General features: G+C 35.6%; 2 long non-coding RNA genes across 2 annotated transcripts; both read right to left on the bottom strand.

Annotated features, from left to right (window-relative positions):
- Positions 1-9,850: 9,850 nt before the first annotated feature.
- LOC147511206 (uncharacterized) lies at positions 9,851-10,585 on the bottom strand. Its single transcript, XR_015216957.1, has 3 exons — positions 10,520-10,585; positions 10,243-10,443; positions 9,851-9,880 (listed from the first exon to the last, which is right to left on the bottom strand). It is a non-coding gene; the product is annotated as an uncharacterized LOC147511206 (long non-coding RNA).
- Positions 10,586-10,678: 93 nt separating this feature from the next.
- On the bottom strand, positions 10,679-11,251 carry LOC147511205 (uncharacterized). The gene is made up of 3 exons (XR_015217192.1): positions 11,150-11,251; positions 10,910-11,071; positions 10,679-10,786 (listed from the first exon to the last, which is right to left on the bottom strand). It is a non-coding gene; the product is annotated as an uncharacterized LOC147511205 (long non-coding RNA).
- Positions 11,252-13,647: the final 2,396 nt, after the last annotated feature.

The raw sequence follows: 13,647 nt of genomic DNA, 5'->3' as shown, positions 1-13,647 counted from the left end.
TTATTATTATTACTCAATATAAAGATTATTGATAGGAATTTAACCGATCTAAATAGATAGACTAATTAAACTCTATTATATTGATACTTGCAAGTGCACAAGATTTATTGTAGTAGACAAGCAAGAACGAGGTTGATCCCACAGAAAATGCTATTAAGGACAATTGAGTTATTAAAATACTACTTAACCTAATCCGAACAATGTTTGTTTGAAGAGTTTTTTATTTAATATTAACTAAAACTATCTAATTTAAATATTAACGCAATGAAATTTAAATGTAGATTATCAATGGAGAAAACTACGACTTTTGAATCCACCCATAAATCTTTGTAAACACTATTGAATTAAAATTCTAATGTTCCGAGTTTACTTTACTGAGGAGCACTATCGATGAGAATCGATTGTTTCCTGGAGGATATAAATGTGACAGTTCTTTTTTATATTTTCTTTTCAAAGTTATACTCAACTAATAATTAAATCTAAAGAATTATCTGCCTTCTTAGGCTGAGTCCAATGGCTCCCTATCCCTTTAAAAGTAGTGCAAAGTAGTGCTAAAGTAGTACTAAAGTCAATAAAGTAGAGCTAAAGTCAACAAAATATAGCTAAAGTCAATAAAGTAGTGCAAAATAGTGCTAAAGTCAATAAAGATTCACTCTCTATCTCTATTTTACTCTCTATATATAGAGAGTAAAATAGAGATAGAGAGTAGAATCCTTTGTATATATAAAGAGAAAATTAATGATAGAGAGTAAAATGTGTTTACTTTAGCTCTACTTTTAAAGGGATAGGGAGCCATTGGACTCAGCCTTAAAGCACAAATAAGCAAAAGATTTAATACATACAGTAATAGCAAGTATGTATCACATAAACGGTGAAAAAAAAAGACAGTACGCTAATCACGAGTTCAAAGAAGACTGTATTCATTAAAATCAAATCAAGGAACATCAAAGTTTCAGTTCTCCAATATTAATAACATCGATCCAGGGTTTCATCTAAGCCATAGATGGGAGTTTAGCTACTCATAACAATAGGAAAAATGAAAAGAATAAAGGAATAAGGCATTGATAAAACCGTTGTCCTGCTTTGTTCTCTTCATCTCCAGTTCGCTCCTCGCAAGCTCCAACAGTTATGCTTCTCTCCACCTCTAAGGTTTTTAACTCGAGCTCTAAGGATGACGATGCCCTCTCGGTCTTGCTTTGTTTATATAAGTTTCCTCCTAGTTGCGTGAATGTTGGAATCCCTTTTGGAAAGTTGTGTGCGGTGGGAGTCTTAAACTCTTAATCGAGTGATTCAGTTTGAAATATGATCGTTTCTAAAACTTACTATTTGCGTAATAAAGAGAAAGGGTGTGCGCCCTCATGAATAGGTAAAATAGAGGGCTTTACTAGAATATAGTTCTTTGACGGCAGGAATCCAAACTTTGACTGCAGCTTCAGGAAGTCCTTTACATGCTATTTTCAAACTTGTATCGAGTACACTCTCTGTAACCAAGCTATGATCATTTTGCAATCATTTTAAAAGCTTAGGTCTCAACACGTTTTGTTGCATTCATATTGATTTCTATAAAACAAATGAAACAGACTAATCAAATAAACATATATCAATTAATTAATTGGACAACTTAATATAAATGTGGGCATAAATGTGTATAAATGTGCAGTATTTATATGCTTATCAATCATCTCTACAAAAATTCAACTCGTTAGACAATTTTTAACATTAGCAAAAGATGATTGCAAAAACTCGACATTTTGTGACCGTTAGATATTTTTTCAAAAGTGGACAACAATTTTTATTTAGGTTAGAGGATATCAAATGAGCTGAAGTTTTGTAGAGATGATCTTTATGGTCAGCAGATCATATCCTCAAAAAATCAGGTTTTAATTCACTTTGTAGGTGAAGTTGTGGGTTGTTTTAGATTTGGTACTTAGTTTAAGGTCCTTTTAGGAGCCGGGTTGTATATATATATATATATATATATAATTAAAAAAAATATAATTATATAAAAATATATATTATAATAATTATATTTTTTTAATTATAATATATATATATATATACATATTATATAATTAAAAAAATACATTTATTGATATGAAAAATAAATTAAACAAATGATTTAGAGGTCAATCGCACTACAAATTGTGCAGCTAGCCCCTACTCAATCCTCATAAAATACATATTCGTGAGAACCATCTGTCATCACATTGTTGTCTAACACTTTTTGCACCCGACCCTTAAGCAACTCAACAACATCTGATGCTAAAAAAACTAAATGTGTCAAACGCAAACGGGACGAAGCAATGTTAATTAGCCATGCACGCTCTTTCATGTTTCTCCACCTTCGCTTTAGCTGCACTAAGAGCTGTTTGCCCTACTCCAAAAACTCAATTACCAAAACCAACAAAAGGAGATACCCTTGTGCATCAACACATGCATGTTTTCCATCATACCAATTATATATCAAGATATATGTCGGGTGAAGCGTCGATCTACCTTCTCTGGGATCAGTAAGGAAGTTGACAGGAGTCTCCTTCTTCACTTGTATACTATCACGCCAGACCGTACCACATCATATAAAATATCACGCACATGGTCATGCCTATATTTAAACCCTAGAAAGTGTCTGCATTGTGCCGCATGATCTCCAAATGCGTCAAGGCAACTCTTAATACACACAGGACATTGATCACAATCGGTGTACAAAGGAATCATGAGGTGGTAATGAAGGATAGCCCGATACTCAACCGGTGACATATGTTGCCCAAGACCATCCATAGGAATGGCAAGGAGAAAGTCCTTAGCTTGGCATGTCCAAACTATAGGCAACTAATAACATCTTTTTGACGATCTAACAAGTCAAATTCCCTCTCAAGTCCTATAATATTCTACTGTAGCAGGCTTCCGCCAAGATATTATGTGGCTTGCTGGGGGTGTGGCGGCTATGAGGTTAGAACACCGAGGTCAAAATCAGGAAGATGAATATGAAGTTCAGCAGTACGGTGCTTTCAAAAACATCACCCATAGGCGTAGTGTTACGATATCTAAGAATGTGGCTTTGAAGCTCTTTAGTATGAATCCTTGAGGCTACAAAAGAAAATCTGATGACATTCTCTGCACAACAGATACCAAGACCACCAAGACGGAGTGGCTGGAAGGGTCGACAAATGCCACTGGAGATCACCAAAACCAAGTCCATCAGAAACAACAATGCCTTAAATAACATACCAAGACCATGGTCAAACATGCTCGTTGTGTTCCCTAAAGTGAACAGGTGGACAAGTGTGTAGAGCAAATATCAACTTAGGCAACCCAACACATGCTCCTAAGAGTGCCAGTTCACATTGTGGGTCTTTTTAGCTATGCTAGTGTATTCCGCAGCTTAAGACTTTTCTCAACACGCTTATGAACAAGACCAAAGATAAAGGATGTGTCCATGCTGAGTGCTGACTCCTCTTCCAAATAATCTGACCCAAGTTGCGGCCGAGAAATACTAGTAGGGAAAAAAAACTAGGATAGAGCATTGTGGGTAAATGCATTTTTCATAATTTATAATTTGTACGCTTCATGGGCAGGAGTAACTTGCGTGGAAAGATATGGTTGATTGATAAGAGCCCAAAACTGTAGTTTTAACCCTGTAACAGACATACTTTTAGACCAATTATGTGAGTAATAATTAAGAGTTAGCACTGATTACGTGTTTTTATGCATTTCAGGTTGCAAAGTCCATTATGTGCAGAAATGTGCCACTTTAGCGAGATAAAGGAGCAATGGTTGGTTGCTAAGGAGTTCTATGATTAAAGGCCAAGATTCAAGAAGACAAAGCCTTTCTAAAGCCCGGTCAAAGCTGAAAAATCAAAGTCAACGCGGGCAGAAACAACACTCAAAGTCAGTAGAACTTCCGAAGGCCGTATCTTTGGACTCAGACCTCAGAATGGGGCCTACTTTATGTCAAAACGACCGGCTCGGAAAGAGCTTTCCAATGGTCCAAGCCTTGACCAAATCAGAAGAGCAGAAGTGGACGAAAAGTCTGTGGAAGCCAACTGCAGCTGAAGAGGCCTTTTTGGACTGAAAGAATTGGGTTTTGGGCCTGATTCTCTGGCCCAAAACATGGCTCCAAGCCCATGCACGATTTTTGGATCTGAATGTATAAAAACAAAAGCTTAGCTCTTTGTTAATGGTAGATAGTTAGACCTAGAAATAGATTAGATTAGTAGCCTCCATTAATGAATTCTAGATCTAGTTTTTCATGTAGATTAATTAAGTTTAGTTCCATTTCAATTATTGTATTAGATTAAACCTTTGAATCTTGTTCTTCATTTTGATTAGATCAATAAAGTAGTATTTTTATCAATTTCGATTTTGTCATTTCCATTCCTAGATCTAATTTCAATTCCCGCGCCTTTATTTCATTTGAGTCATTAAATTAGATTTCATTATTGTTTAATTAAGTAAATTTCAATTCTTTATATCTCATGTTTAGTTTAAATTTAATCGAAATGATTAAGTAATGATTCTCGCTAAAACCTCCATTAGAGGGGGTTGAGAAACCTTGATGAAAGCTTGATTCCCATTATCGTAGATTTGTCGTAATTTCCTTTCCACTCTAGAAACGTTTAGTTCACCATGAGAATGGGTTTAATCGTTCACATACTAGTTATTAATTGGTAGAAATGCCATGTGTAATTAGGGATTAGGAAGAACCAATTGTTCTGCGGGCGATCAATTCGATTACTTACGATTTATCGTTAATAGGATTAAGTCGAGTTAAGGTGGAATCAATCCCCCTCTAACTCCTTATCATCGAATCAACGTAGCATTCCCTTAGTTATTCCCATAGTCGACTAGTTGCATTTTGTGGGTAGTTGCATCGTAGTCTAGTCGCCTTGTTCGTAAATCTCTCATTGACTTTAAGTAGAGTACTTACACGTGAGAACATAGCATACGGAAGGACTAGGAGTGGAACGAATCACTCTACTCCACTATATCTCATAGGATTGAAAGTAGAATCTTTGATAAATTAGGCACATAAGATCGTTTTAGTTTTACTTGCGTTTTGATTTCATCGTTCATTTTGTGAGTAGACTATATTCATTTTATGCTTTATCATTGATCCAAGCAAGGTAATATATATGCAGACTTGACTGTATAAACGACTGACTTGTGAGGGCCCCATATAAGTTTATCTTCATGAGTTTGGTAACTTAGGGCATCTCTAGGTGGAGGTATCAACTACATATTTGCCTCCACCATTCATAATTTTGCCAAAAAACCATCTCTAGGTGGAGGTAAATGTGGAGGTATCAACTGTCTAGCCGCATCTCTGGAGGCAAATTTGCAGTTTTGAATGTAGATGCGGCGCAACAATAGTAGTGTCGTGCGCCACTTTGAATGTTGCCCAAAACTTTTTTTTGACTTTGACTAGGAACCTCCGTGACACTACTAATGGCGTGCGACATTCCCACTGTCGCGTGCTCTAACGAGAAAAAAAAGGGCAAAAAATAGCCAAAATTCTACCTCCATATATCTACACTCATTTCCTTCTTCATTTTACATTCACTCAACACTACCACTCTACTCAAATAACTCAACTATTTCACACACAACTACTCTCAATGTCACAAAAACAAGGTAGGGGTCAAAATTGGACAAATGAAGAAAACATTGCTCTTACTAGAGCTTGGATTGAGATTGGAGAAGATCCTATCATAGGAAACGATCAATCGGGGTAAGTTTATTGGGAACGTATTATGGCTAGGATGAATCAAATTCAAGGTTTTAACAAAAACCATAGGTGGAAGAGAATCTCACAACGCTAGTCACATTTTTTACCGTTTTTGAACAAATATCATGTCATACTAAGAACATAGTACAAAATATAAGACTGCAAATATATGAGATTTCAACAAAAGATATATAAATATTAGGATATGTTTAGAGATATATAAGACTGCAAATATCGGCGATATTTCGACAATATTTGCAATATTTGGAGATATTTAGGGATATTTGGTGATATTTTATGTAGGTAACAATTTTATTTAATATTTACCATTATATTTCAAATAAATATAAATTATATATCATGATATATCAAGAAATATCCACAATATCTACAATATTTATCGATATTTTGGATATATCCACTATATTTGCATATGAAACATATGAACCCTAATCCCCAAAGAGAGGAATATATCCACGATATATATCCATAAATCAGGGGTCGATATTTTGTCATATCTTGATATTTTGTACTATGACTAAGAAAGCTTGAAGAACAATCTCCAAGTGGGTGGGGACGTGAGGACATTGTAAGATTCGACAAACTTGTTTAATTTATACTCCGTTTTCTTTATGCTTTTACAATAGACTGTTTGATATTGATTTTTTTTTTTTGTTTTTGTAAACGTAGTTTAACGACGCAGCAACAACTGATGCGACAACCACTGGAAAACCATGGACATGGCAAGATTGTTATAATTTAGTCGAAGATATGCCAAAGTGGCAAAGAACTCAATTATGCAACAAAACTCTTGCACAAAGACCAAGAAAGAAAGCAAGATCCGGAGAACTGGAAGGCTTTGATTCTTCACCATCAAACCCCTCAACGCCTCAGTTTCCCATAACTTCTGAGTCTAGCCATTCACTTTATTCAGAATACGACCCTAACAGTATCGAAGGTTTCTTGGAGGGGTCCATTCGCAGGAAGCAAAGCAAAGAAATAGAGAAGAACAAGAAAGTTGTTTCTATTGTCGATGGTAATGTTGCATCCACTGCTAAAATCTATATGCTTTTATTGAGTCTTTTAAAGAAAACCGAAGACATAGAGAAGAGATTCTAGATAGGCAATTTCAAGCTATGATGAAATTGAAACAAAAGAAGACAGATAAAAAATTATTTTTGAAGCAAGAAAAACTCCGTGTTAGAGAGGAGGAAAATGAGACTAGGTTGTTGGTAATGTCACTCGACAAACTCAATCTTCATTTGCAGAGGGTTTTAGAGCTAAAATAAGAAACAATTGTAGTTAAATATAGGAGGGGGGGGGGGGACAGCTAAGAGAGCAGCGACAGGGAAGATGGAGAAGCATGATGAAGCTTGCACAGCTAACCATCATTGTTTCATTCCATTTAGTTTCAACACTTTCGGTTTCTTGGAACAACAGTTTGTTAAGCTTCTCAAGAGACTTCAGAAAGTTATGGACAGTAACGTTATGACAGCTGGTTCTAACAAGTTTGTTTTTAGAAGAATAGGATTTGCTATTCAGAAAGGACTTGCGGCGCAGCTTGTTGCATGCTTGTCCTAATTATTTATAAAATTCCTTATCAGTATTAATAAAATTTCCACCTAAAAAAAAAAAAAAAAAAAAAAAAAAAAAAAAAAAACTGGATCAAGTAGTACAAATGAAAGTGCGGAGGAAGAAAGAGATGATGACTAGCTTAATAACTAGAGTAACTTTAGTAGTATGTAATAAGTTTTGTCTTTTATTTATTTATTTTATGTTTTTGCAATTATGTATTAGGGTAATATGTAATAGTTGTCGTTCTATTAATAAAAATTGTAATTCCTTTACTAAATCAAATTGATCAAAAGAAGTAAATTAGAACTTGTCAAATTATCAAATGAACAATTCTAAATTACACAACATAATTATAATCGTCATACATCGTAACTAATAATATAAATCATCAAGTCCTCACTCCCTACATACGCCTCCTCTGCCGCGAACCTCTCCTCGACTGTCCTTGTGCTGAACTTTCCGGGTGTTCATGTGATGAACTCCTAGGATGTACTGTAGTGCAATCAAGCTGAGCCTGTAACTCATCAACATGGCTTTGCAAATCATAATAATCCATGTGAGCCTGGGAAAGAAGTGTCTCTCTCTCAACAATGTAGGTGAATACTAAGGAGCGCATGTCATCATTTACACGAATGTTTGTCTCATATCTCTTACTCAGCTCATCCTGAAAAAATTATCCATTAATAATATATGACATTTTTATAATAAACAAAAATAAACCAAAGCCAATAATAATAATTATCTCAGTATTGTTACCACTGTTTTGCTCTTCCTCACCGTCACCACTCCATCTTATTTCTTGATTATTATAGACATATTCATCGTCGGAATCCATTTTTTTTTAGAGAACTATCTATACAAAAAAAAAAAAAAGTGTCAAATGCCGCGCTACAATCGGAGTGTCGTGCGGATTTATTATCGCAAAGCACGCGACAGTGGTAATGTTGTGCTCTGAGTGTCATGCGGATTTATTTTCGCAAAGCACACGACAGTGGTAATGTCGCGCAACATTGGTGGTAGGTCCTACATGAAGTTTGAGATTTTGGTTTGCGTCCACCTAGAATTGGTCATTATTTGCGGATGCTTGCCTCAAATTTTGATCTCAAACATACAATTGATGCCTCCACCAGTGGCGGAGCCACGTTGAACTGACCTGGGGCACGTGCCCGATGTGAAATTTCTCAATATTAATATATACTTTGTTATTCTACTAATTTTTTTGATCAAACACCAATACGCCACTCTACATATTGTATATTATTCTGACAATCAGTGTTTGAAAGATAATGGTCCAAGACTCCTGATGTTATATGATGCTTTTGTGGGTACCATGCTACTAACTAGGGCCACTGGTGCTTACATTTCATTGAGTTACTAAGTTACTAACTAGGCATGTTGTTGCGTTATGTTGTTTTTTGACACCATGCAAGTCCGCAAGCAAGAGAAAAAAAAGAACAAATAATTAGAAAATTCTTATATTATTTTCAACTTAATTAAATAAAGCAAAAAGACTTCATAATTGAACACTTTTTCACTAGATTGCGAGCTTTGTGTTTATTGTTTTTGTATACAAAATTAGGTGTTTAATATTTAGTAACGTAAGCAGGGGCGGACCTAAGAAAGGGCTGCACCATGCTTCAGCCCGGGTCGTTTTGTTAAAAAAAAAAAGAGTATGCCTATTAGCCCATTAGCCCAAAGAAAAAAAAAAACAAAGGTGATTCTTTCTCCCTCCGACTATGAAACCCCCCCTCTCAGTCTCTCTCTCTCTTCATCTCTTGATTCTTCTATTAAGAGTCTGCTCCTAGAACTATTTGTGGTGATTTTGCTGTCGAGATTGGCAGGTAATTAGATTTGTTGTTCATTCACTACTAAAAAAAAATGGTTTTATATCGGCTAAAAAGTGATATAAAAGACTTATTATATCGGTTTTTCAATAAACTTCAAACCGATATAAGTACCCCCGATATAACAGATAACCATAACCGATATAATAAGTGTCTCTTTCTAGATCGGTTAAACATGAACTGATGTAATAATCTTATGTATTTATAACATAAATTCATTAAAAATTGATATAACTAACAGAGAAAACCGATATAAAAAAGAGTTATTATATCGGTTTTTATATTGTTTGTTATATCGGTTTTGATATTTGTCTGTTATATCGGTTTTTGTAAAATTGTTTAATATCGGTTGTTTTGTAACCGAAATAATATTATTATTATTATTATTTTTTAATATTAAAACCAATTGCAGCACCACAAAATAACCTCCAATCTCACAATATACCAACAACATCCTTGTAGTAAGCTAACAAAATAAGACTTGCATAAGAAAGCTTGCTATAGACAATTTTCCACTGAAAAAGTATGTGTTGCACTTTCATGTACAAAAAGTTAAAACAAAACAAAAATCAAAAGTAACACAGGATGCCTCCATGTAAAGCTTCCTCAATTAGTTCTCTAACTTCCATTCCATGCATGTACAAAAAAAAAAAAATTAAAACTAAACAAAAACCAAAAGTAGCACATGATGTCTCCATGTAAAGCTTCCCCATTAGTTCTCCAATGAAAAATTTACCTACACGGCATAAATCAAGCACTTCATCAATACTTTGCAAGAGAAGCCTAACAAAATAATACCAAGCACGCATACACCAAGAAATTAAACATGTAACTACTAAACTCCAAGATAAATCGCCAACCTAACATTGAATATTATTTTACACTATTTCACACATGGCAAATAAGTGTAGTAGTGTAAGTGTAAGTGTTTACTTAAGTGTAAGTGTAGTAGGAATAGACAAGTCTAACTCTTGTCCTTAATAGGAATACAAATGCGGAGGTAAGCTTGTTTTAGGTCATAAAGGGAATAGGTTTCATGCCATCAAGAAAGACAAACATGCATTCATGCTAATTAAGAGCCAAAAGCATAGGAAGTACCTATTCTCCATGGTTGATAAAATCCAAAATGTATTCAACTAACTCCAAACGAATATCATTAAGCTCCTCGTCTTCGTATGTCGCTACTTCCCCAAGTTCTTTCAACTTAGATTTTGTCGACACGAGAGGATCTTCCATAAGGTGCTTCATAAATTTCATTCCATAAACGCCGCATTCCTTATTCCCTGTTTGTTTAGGGCACTACATAGAGATGAAAAAGTCACACACGAGGATTAAACTATGTGGTATATCATCAACACAACTATTCATTCCTCACCTTCACCAATTCCCAAGTCGGATTTCCTTTAGTTCTTTTTCCCATTTCCATAGCTGCCACTTTCATCATCGACTTCACACAACGGTATCCATTACTTACTTAGTATTTTAAAAATGAAGCCTTGAAAAAAACAAACAAGAAAAAAAATGAACTACTCACTCATTCACTATGAACTTTACATCCAAATCAATAGCCTTTCGTACCATGGAGTCCAACCAAAACACTACCATTGATGTCATATCAATGACTAACAAAAGCCAATGACCCCTAAAGCCACAAAAGTGGACGGATTAAATGACAAGTAAGATTTAATTACATGCAAGTGGTTAAAATTAAATAACTAGTAAGATACATTGAACACACATGAATATACAATACATACACACTTACATGGTGGAGTATGGCACAAAAATCAATTGATCCTTTCTCACAACTTTCATTCTCTTTATCAGGTTGCGTTTCATCTCTTCTCTATCTCCAAAATCATTGAAATGTGAAGGATGGAAGAATCCATATTTTGCTCGAGAACTTTCAAATCGGTCGTAGAGAAACCTAAAAAAATAAGTATAGTAAATTAAATGGCAATACCACCCAATGTATAAAAGATTCCTCTTGAGACAAATAGTTTACCTTAAGTATGCAGTCATTGAGTTAACCTCAAGCTTCTTCATGTTACAAACATCTAACAAATCAGATTTTAAGAAATAATTGAATGCTATCTCTTCTTCAAACACCCTCTTCTCAAGTGGAATACTTATTTGACTTGATTTCATCATTTTTTCTATAATCTTGCCAAACTTTTGGAGCTGACTTGCCACTTCACCATTAGTCGCAGAAGAATCATCAACCATATCCTACAATCAAGTAAAAACGTTAAAGTTAGTTACGATAGTTCTAAAAGCATAACTAATAAAATTTGGAAAATATATTTTACCTTATCACCTACTATCACCCACTTTTCAGGCCAAGCCACAAATGAGTTGTGTGCATCTAAAATAGAGGTCAAAACACCACGTACAGGTATAGGGAGAGGGGAATCAGGACACAATACACAATCAATCGACACTTTTACATTGTGCTCCCCTAAAGGAAGATTGTGAATTTTTTCTAATGGTCCCGTCTTCTCATAAACCTTTCCTTTGGCAACAATCTTGTCCTTTGATCCCAAAGTCAATCTACAATTCTGCATCTATCAAATAATACATACAAGTATTAAATAATAATGTATATGATAGAATGAAACTAATGTTGGATATAATTTCACAATTTAGCCCATAAAACATACTTTATGGGATACTAAACTCAATATTTGACGCTGCCTTGTCCACTTTTGAAGTACCACCATCTTCAAACTACATGTAAGAGATAGTGAAAGTTAATAAATAAAGACAAAGCAACATTGCATAAATTTCTACTAAACCAAAAAGCTAACAATAGGGACCATTTCTTGGGCGACAAGATGCGACATAACTTAAGTCGTATCAATGATCTAGTAATCCTTTTTTTGCCGCGTTTAGTTAAAAATACGCAAGTTCCTTGTTTCTTATCCAAAAACCTTCGCTATTCTATTCCTTTTCGGGCAAAACATCCCTCTCGTTGTGGAAGAACACCGTTCATCATCCTACTCATCCAATCCTTGTGTATGGTTTTAGTCACTGTTGCTAAAATCCTACACTGAACACAGTGTGAGTTCAACAAAGGTAAAACAAATCTTTAGAAGAACCATGAGTTCCCAGTTTGAATGTTCAACTTCCCACCTCTCCAATCCTTACATTCCAACGTACAAGAACAAACACACAACATGGTGGATAGTCACCATATGCAAGGAGTGAATGCAGTAAATCCAGGAGCTCAAACAAGAAATTGGAACGAGCTGTTCCAGGTCAAAAGGAGGTGCATGTAGAAAACTCAGAACCATACCCGAGTAGCATGTTTAGAAATGAAATAGGGGAAGAAATCACCGCTTCCCCGGCTACAACGGAACAAACCCAAAATGAGAGAGTGGAGCAGTTGATGCAGGCAGAAGAGAGAGAGGAATCAGCTGAGAGAGAGGTACCAGCTGAGGTAGAGGAGCAGTCAGGTTGTAACATTAATGAGGAAGTGGACACGGGCATTTTGGAGAGAGCAGTTGTCTCGTGCTGATGTAGGCTCTATGGCAAAAGGGAGGAAGTGCGCGGATTGAGGTTGTGTCGAAAGAGAGGAACAAGTTGAGAGAGAGGAGTCAAAGGCGAAACTCTTATGAGGAAGTGGGCATAAGAAGTTCAGAAGAGATGTTGTCTCGTGTAGTAGTCACGTAATCGATAGCGAAGAGAGCTTGTGATTCGGTCGGAGGTAGTGGCGTAAGCATCAGCAGTAGAGTAGAGTATAGTGAGTCCGAGGAAAACAGGGACAGGAGAGGTGAGATAGAGAGGCCAGAAGGAGTTCTCGATACAGTTGCTAGTGCAGTCAATCGGCTAGAGGCAGAGATTCTGGTCAGCAGTGCTATAGTGGTAACAGGAGAGGAGTCAGAATTTACCTATGGAATGATATCAAAATATTGTGTGTATTGAAAAAACCGTTTTTCTTTCACTTTCTATTGTATTGTGAGTTTGAGAGGTATGCTCGGCCTTGTTTCTTAAAAAAAGGAATGAACAAAACTGAACCTCAAACGAATTTCTTGGACTAGTCAAATTAAACCACAAATTCCACTCCAACAAATCTTGGCTGTCCAAGAGATTTAGAGTGAATGACCCAACGCTATGCGCTTCTGGAGTTTCAAGAGATTCCGAGTTCACTTAAATTGGAGGAAGGTATATTTATTTGGTTAGTGTGTACTGTTCTTATTGACAAATTTGTGGTCTTTATCAAACTGTTATAATAACTACTTCATTTTGTTGCTGCGCTTAGTTTGTTGTCCTAACTGAAATACTTTTTATGTAGAAACTAGCACAGCCTACAAAGATCGAGCATTGGGCTATTGTAAATTTCTCGGTTAGCTGTGATGTACAATTGTTATGGAAAGATCTAGTTAAATGCGGAGAACAGAAAGGTATCGTGAGTTTCAGTATTTATGTGTGCTAGTCTTGATAGTGTTTTGGTTACTCACAAGTTTGGTGGTTTGCGCAGTTGGTAAAGGATCCTTGTGTGGT

This window comes from Coptis chinensis, chromosome 3 (genome assembly GCF_015680905.1).
Source record: "Coptis chinensis isolate HL-2020 chromosome 3, ASM1568090v1, whole genome shotgun sequence".
In the NCBI taxonomy this organism is placed as follows: domain Eukaryota; kingdom Viridiplantae; phylum Streptophyta; class Magnoliopsida; order Ranunculales; family Ranunculaceae; genus Coptis; species Coptis chinensis.
Note: the sequence above shows the minus strand (reverse complement) of the source record. Positions and strands in the feature narration are given on the sequence as shown.